Source organism: Haemaphysalis longicornis, unplaced genomic scaffold (assembly GCF_048455015.1).
Source record: "Haemaphysalis longicornis isolate Haplotype H1 unplaced genomic scaffold, Haemaphysalis longicornis Haplotype H1 scaffold_1, whole genome shotgun sequence".
In the NCBI taxonomy this organism is placed as follows: domain Eukaryota; kingdom Metazoa; phylum Arthropoda; class Arachnida; order Ixodida; family Ixodidae; genus Haemaphysalis; species Haemaphysalis longicornis.
The window spans coordinates 379,177,311-379,183,554 of NW_027526203.1; the positions used below are offsets into that span (position 1 = coordinate 379,177,311).

Consider the following 6,244-nt stretch of genomic DNA (forward strand, 5'->3'; position numbering starts at 1 on the left):
CACTCAGGTGGGGAAAGCGGTGATTAGGATGAAAGTGGAACCCCAGCAGGCGAAGGGGGGATTTGGCCCTGCATTTAAATCCGTGATCGCATACACATACTCAATGGGCTATAAGCAGGTGATGCCGTGAGGAAGGAATTACGTGTTAGGAAGACGCGCCACGCAGGGAGTGGAGATGGCGCTGAACATAAAAGCATGGTTCCTCGCACGTCCAACCAACACCTCCCGACTTGCATCCCCCGGCTTGTGTATTCAGGGTAAAAAAGGGTGATGGTGGCAAAAGAGGTGCGACGCAGTTTGTTCATTTTTTAAAAGCTCTTGATAAAGTTTTGCGGAAAAATCCAGTATAATTAAGAGAGAACCCTCAGCAACACTCGACTTATAAAATTGATATCGGCCTTCTTTAACCGGAAACAAATCGTTTCTTTTATTACTTGTACTTATAATAAACTTTTCCTTGAATATCGTGTTTCCCAGGGGTAGGTGTGAGTGATAATTCTGTTAACTAAGCATACAAAAAAAAAAAATGAAAAGCAATAGACCCGGCGAAACAGCAAACTAAAGCGTAATGCCAAAGCAGCAGTTAACAAGGAATTCAAAAAATTTTAAGTCAACACAAGAGTACAAACAAACGGGGTATTTAAAAAATCAACGCCATAACGGCTAGAGACGCAGAGTTCCTGAACGGAGTCATCCTCAAAGGCTCCTGCAGTCGCTGACGACGGCCTCCTTGGACGTCTTGCGGGACGAGGAACTATGCTATGAAGTTCTCGACCTTCTTGATGACGTCCGTGCCTTCAGCGACGCTGGCGAAAGCCGCGTACTTCCCGTCCCGCCAGCTGGTCTGGGCGGTGGCGAGGAAGAACTGCCACCCGTTAGTGTTGGCGCTGGCGTGCGCAATGGACAGGATTCTCGGGGCCGTACGCTTCAGCTGGACGTTCTCATCCTCGAACTTGTTGCCGCAGTAGGTGGACTTGCCTCCGGTCCCGTTGTGGCCCTGGCGCAGGGAGTTCGGAATGGCCCGGCGGAAAGCGGAGCCCTCGTGGCCAAACCCTTTCTCCCTCGTGCACAGCGCCCTGGAGTTCTCCGCAGTCCTGGAGGCAACATCGGCGCGCAGGTCCATCACGATGCGGCCCAGCGGTTCACCGCCATCCTCGACGTCGATGGAGAACGTTGGGTTGCACATCACTGCACCCGGCTTTTAAGCCTTCCTCGGTGATTCAATTCCGCGTTGCGCTCTTTGCGGCGGCGGGATAAGGCAACGTGGACAATCGCGTTCAACGGCTTCTTCTTCTTTTTCACCTTTAGTGAAGTGGCTCTTAGGGATGATTGGCCAAGGTTTGAATGCGATGGCTATTAAGTTAAGTAATGAAATGGCAAGTATAGGAGTGAAAAATTCAGGGAAGCTTGCACTCACGAGGCAGGCTTTATTGGCGAAACTTTTATCGTTGAGCATTGCCGGACACGTAGTGAAGTTTCAGTATCATTGTTTATTTGCACAGTTGCGGGGCTAGTAACCGTCGTATACTATATGCATCGAGGAGGTCATCGTCTTCTTCGCTGCGACGGGTGGATGAAAAGTCATCCTCAGCATTGTAGACTTCCACCAGCTCTCCGTCATCGACTCGTGGTATCGGTGGCTGGATCTGCAAATCGTCTGTATAAGGATCGGCATACCCGTCCCCATGTCTCAAATTGTCCATAGTTGCTTCTGGAGAATGCGATGGCCGTGGTGACCTCTCGCAAGCAGGGTGTCTTTTCAACTTGAGCGTTAGTGCTGAAGGGTGTTTTTTTCTTTTCTTTTTTTTTTTTTTTTGTGCTAACGCGACTGCGCGACCCGGGGAGTCGGCGGTCGCCGCGAGGCATGCTCTCACGAGCGCTCCCCATTTTTCGCCGCTAGGTGTTTCTGCCGTTTTATTATTCTTATTTTTTTTTTTGCTAAATCCACAGAGTGTGCCGGGGACGCTCAGCGATAGCCGTGCGGCACGCGCTCACGAGCGTTCGCATTGTCTTGGTATTTTTTTTCCTGCAACACCGAACTTACGACCTCCGCTGTTAAAATAAGAAATAGCAAGATTCATTCGGCTATGGGGGAGGGGAGACGGGATGAATTTATTGTTTCAACAAAGAAGGCTTGTGGTGATTGAAATAACGCCGTTACGGAGGAAATGAATTTTTTTTTTTGCGTTTCCAGGGCTTCTGGCGGCGATTTGAAAGAAGCACTGCAGTTTTTTATTTTTTTTTTTTGAGGCCAAGGCATTTAAATAGGTCGGTGAGATAATTTTTGCTCTGCTCAGAAGAGCGGTGGCATCAAAAATGTAATGTTCTTATGATTCTGGTTGATTGCAAGTCATGCAAGCATCTATTGGTGCCGTGTTCGTTTGTGGAGTTCGGGAACATGGCACCAATAGATGCTTGCATGACTTGCAATCAACCAGAATCATAAGAACATTACCTTTTTGATGCCACCGCTCTTCTGAGCAGAGCAAAAATTATCTCACCGACCTATTTAAATGCCTTGGCCTCAAAAAAACGAATACTACAAAAAATGTGGAGAGGTGGCAAATCTCTTCCACGCATCCTGGGGATGCCCCGTTATATGGCCCCCGGAGAACGCCCACGAACCCAACACACTAGAGACATGGGAGGCAGCCCTGGCCAACTACGCCCTCGAGACTCAGCGAGAGCTGATCCGGAGAGCGAAGATCGGGGCAGCTGAAACTGGGGCCCTGGAAAGAGGGCTCCACTCACTTCTCTAGCCCCACCTTACCTTTCCCGCCTCCCATTTCCCATCAATAAAGTTTACTGACTGACTGACTGACTGATCTATTGGTGCCCATTCAGACTTGCTTAAATACAAGTTTAATTAAGGAAGTGGGCATCCCAGGCCTGTGAAGGACGATGATGATGATTATGTCCTCAAAGATTTTAGCACGTACCCACAAGGGGGGATTGGCCAGGACTAAATCGGTTGTTAAATACGTGTGGACTTCAAAATACGAAATTATTTCCGGAAAGAGTCTGTAAAAAAAAAACTTAGTTGTGAACAAAGCCCGAATTACCCATTAATGAGCACCCTTCAGCAATTCAAACGACCAGAAGCAGACAGAAAATTTTGAATGCAATTATATATATCCCTTTTTGCAAACCCCAAATTTGATGCGCCAATAGATAATATAAGTGGAATCGAAAAAGTCAACCACAGACGCTCAATTGGGTCATTCAAAAGCAGTCGTCTAGCTGTTGAGAAACGGCGGCAGTCGAGAAAAAAATGTTCAATTGTTTCAGGGACCTGGCACCGCACGCATAGTTCCGTAGGTGAAAGTCCTGATCTTAACAGATAGAAATTAAGCCATTTCACATTGGCGGCATTTGTTGTTGTTGTTGTTGTTGTTCCTTCACAAAATGGCGCATACCCAATCAGGGGATCGGCCAAACATCAGTCGCTAATTCGAATGAGATTGCTTCCTAGGTGGATGATTCGAGGAAAGTTAGAGAATTTTGGAAGCTTTTTTCTTCTTGTTTTTGAGGAATCGAGATTGGAAATGAGTCAATATTGAAACAAGATTAATAAAGAAAGAAATAAAGAAGAAGAAGAAGAAGAAGAAGAAGAAGAAGAAGAAGAAGGAGGAGGAGGAGGAGGATAATAATAATAATAATAATAATAATAATAATAAAACGGCAATAGATACGTTTGGAGGGCTCTGGTGAGGTTCCAGAATAAGATACGAATTAGGTTGTGAATCTTTTGGAATTTTCAATGAAGCGCAGAAGAGCAGAACAAACATCCCGGCGGCCATATCCAGTTTCTGAAGCCCCAAATGATAAAAGCGCAGGCACTGATAATACCAACCCCAGGCGATGAAGCGGCACCTCAAGGAGCTGACGTCTGAGGCTTCAAAATCGTCGACAGGACAAAAGGAAATGGTCGACAGACTCTTCTTCATTACAGTAACTGCACATGGCAGACTGCGCCAGACGAGACCTGTGCAGGTATCTATTCAACTGGGGCACACGACATCGAAGGCTCGTTACTATCACCTCCAGGTCGCGTGAGGGGCACCAATTCGGGTTCCAGGAGAATTTTAGATGACAAAAATCTCGCAACGACAATAGGACGGATTCGTGCTGCCTTTGCAGTTTCAACAATCTACGGAACCTTGCGGCGGCTAATAGAGCCGTAGTCTCAATGACATCGACAACAGGCCCGGAGAGTGCTACCCTTGCCAGAGAATCTGCGGTTTCATTAAAGGTGATTCCCGCATGCCCAGGGACCCAAAGAAGGTCAACTTCAGTAATATGAGGTGGCAGAAGTGATCGAAACGTCCGTAGAAGAGGTGAGTCTTTCGGAGAAGAAAGGGCTAAGCCTACGGATAGGGAATCCGTAATTATTAGTGGAAACGATACCGATATGTCAAGCTTTCGTAGTGCCAACACAATTGCCAAGAATTCCGCATAGAATATTGGGGTAAAATCCACCAGACGAACCGAAAAGTACCAATTTAGGGAAGGGGAAACTATACCTATTCCGGATTTTTCATCTCGTTGAGAAGCATCTGTATAAATGATAGTATCTTGCTGAATTGAGGCCAGATGATCTTCTAGGATACCATTGAGCAGTCTGGCAGGTAGCATTTTAGCATTTTGGGGAAAGATGTTCCGGAAGTTGACCGTTATCGTATGACCCCTATCAAGAGATGGAAGTATGTTATTGAGCGCAACCCCTAATGGAGACACCAAGCTTTGTGCCAGAGTAACTTGCGGTAGATAGGACCTGGGCCACTGGGCCGCCAGAAACACAGCTGGCTCAGCTACAAAGATAAATTGTGCCCTGCTACCCCCCGCGCCATAGGCTCTCAAGAAAGTCTCCACAGTAAGTATTCGAAATCGGTGTATCAGAGGGGGAACTCGGGCTTCCAAATAAAGTAACGCATTAGCTGCATGTTTAGGTAGCCCTAAACAGCAGCGCAGAGCCTGGCGTTCCAGAAGAACTAGGCGATGGAGCTTATATGTAGTAGCACCCGAGAATAGAACACACCCGAACTCTAAAATAGGCCGCACGTACATATGGTATATCATCAGAAGAGATTCACGGCGCATCCCCCTCTTTCTATGACTGAGGCGCCTCAATATGCCAACAGCACGTGCTCCTTTAGTAGCTATACGCTCTATATGTGGACTCCAGTCAAGTTGGCTGGTGTATACTACACCAAGGTATTTTAAAGAATCAACCTGGGGTATGATGTGCTGACGGTAACAGAGAGTGATATTAAAGGAAAAAGTCGACTGAAAAGCTAGCACAGAGCATTTCCTGGCATTTATAGTGAGAGAGATGCTGTCTAACCAGGAATCTAAAGTATTCAGATACGACTGCATTAATACATACAGTTCGTGTATGTCAGAAGTAGACGCGAAAAACGCGATATCGTCGGCATAAACATAAGTCTGGACACCCGAAACCAAAGGGACCGAGCTTAACAGGATGTTAAAAAGAACCGGCGAAAGGACAGCTCCCTGTGGTACACCTCTTTTCTGCGAGTGCCGAGAGGAACAAATGTTATCCCTCACACACCAGAACTGCCTGTCCTTTAGGAATTCACACAGCCATGCTATAATGTATCTCGGGAAATTTAATTTCTGTAAGCGAGACAATAACACCGGGTACTCCACGCTGTCGTATGCTTTTGCAATATCCAAGGTCACTAGAGCCGCAACCTGTTTATATCGACAGGCAAGTTTTATACGACTTTCAAGGTCGATGTGGGCACTCCAAATAGAACAACCTGGGCGAAATCCAATTTGACTTGGGCTGAGGATATTATCTGCTTCTTCGTCTTTTCCTTCTTTATATGGTGGATGCACATGCCCACGGAGGAGGATTGATCAGGGCTTGTAATTACGCGAGCTGTTTAGTTAAAAGTGCGTAGGTAAGAGTGGGTAAAAGAATGGCAGATAGAAAAAGAACCAGTAGGAAAAAGAACCAGATAAAAAAAGAACCAGTAGTTGAGAACTTTACCAACACATGTTATGTATCATTCCGCCGAAGCGAGCAACCCGTGACGTCAACGCGAGTGTCCTTTGAAAGGAGACTGCGCTGAAGGAATGAGTTCATCCGCTTTCTCAGCGAGTTTGACCTCCAAGGTTTACACTCGCAGCGACATTAATTTTGGTAGTTTTGATCTTACTCCTGGTCATATGTTGTGCTTTCCAAAATACTTACAATGACGCACTCTTTGTGGAGTGC

At 46.5% G+C, this 6,244-nt stretch overlaps 1 pseudogene; it reads right to left on the minus strand.

The window, feature by feature from the left end:
• Positions 1–696: 696 nt before the first annotated feature.
• Positions 697–1,186, minus strand: LOC144160678 (peptidyl-prolyl cis-trans isomerase pseudogene; annotated as a pseudogene).
• Between the last annotated feature and the right edge of the window lie 5,058 nt (positions 1,187–6,244).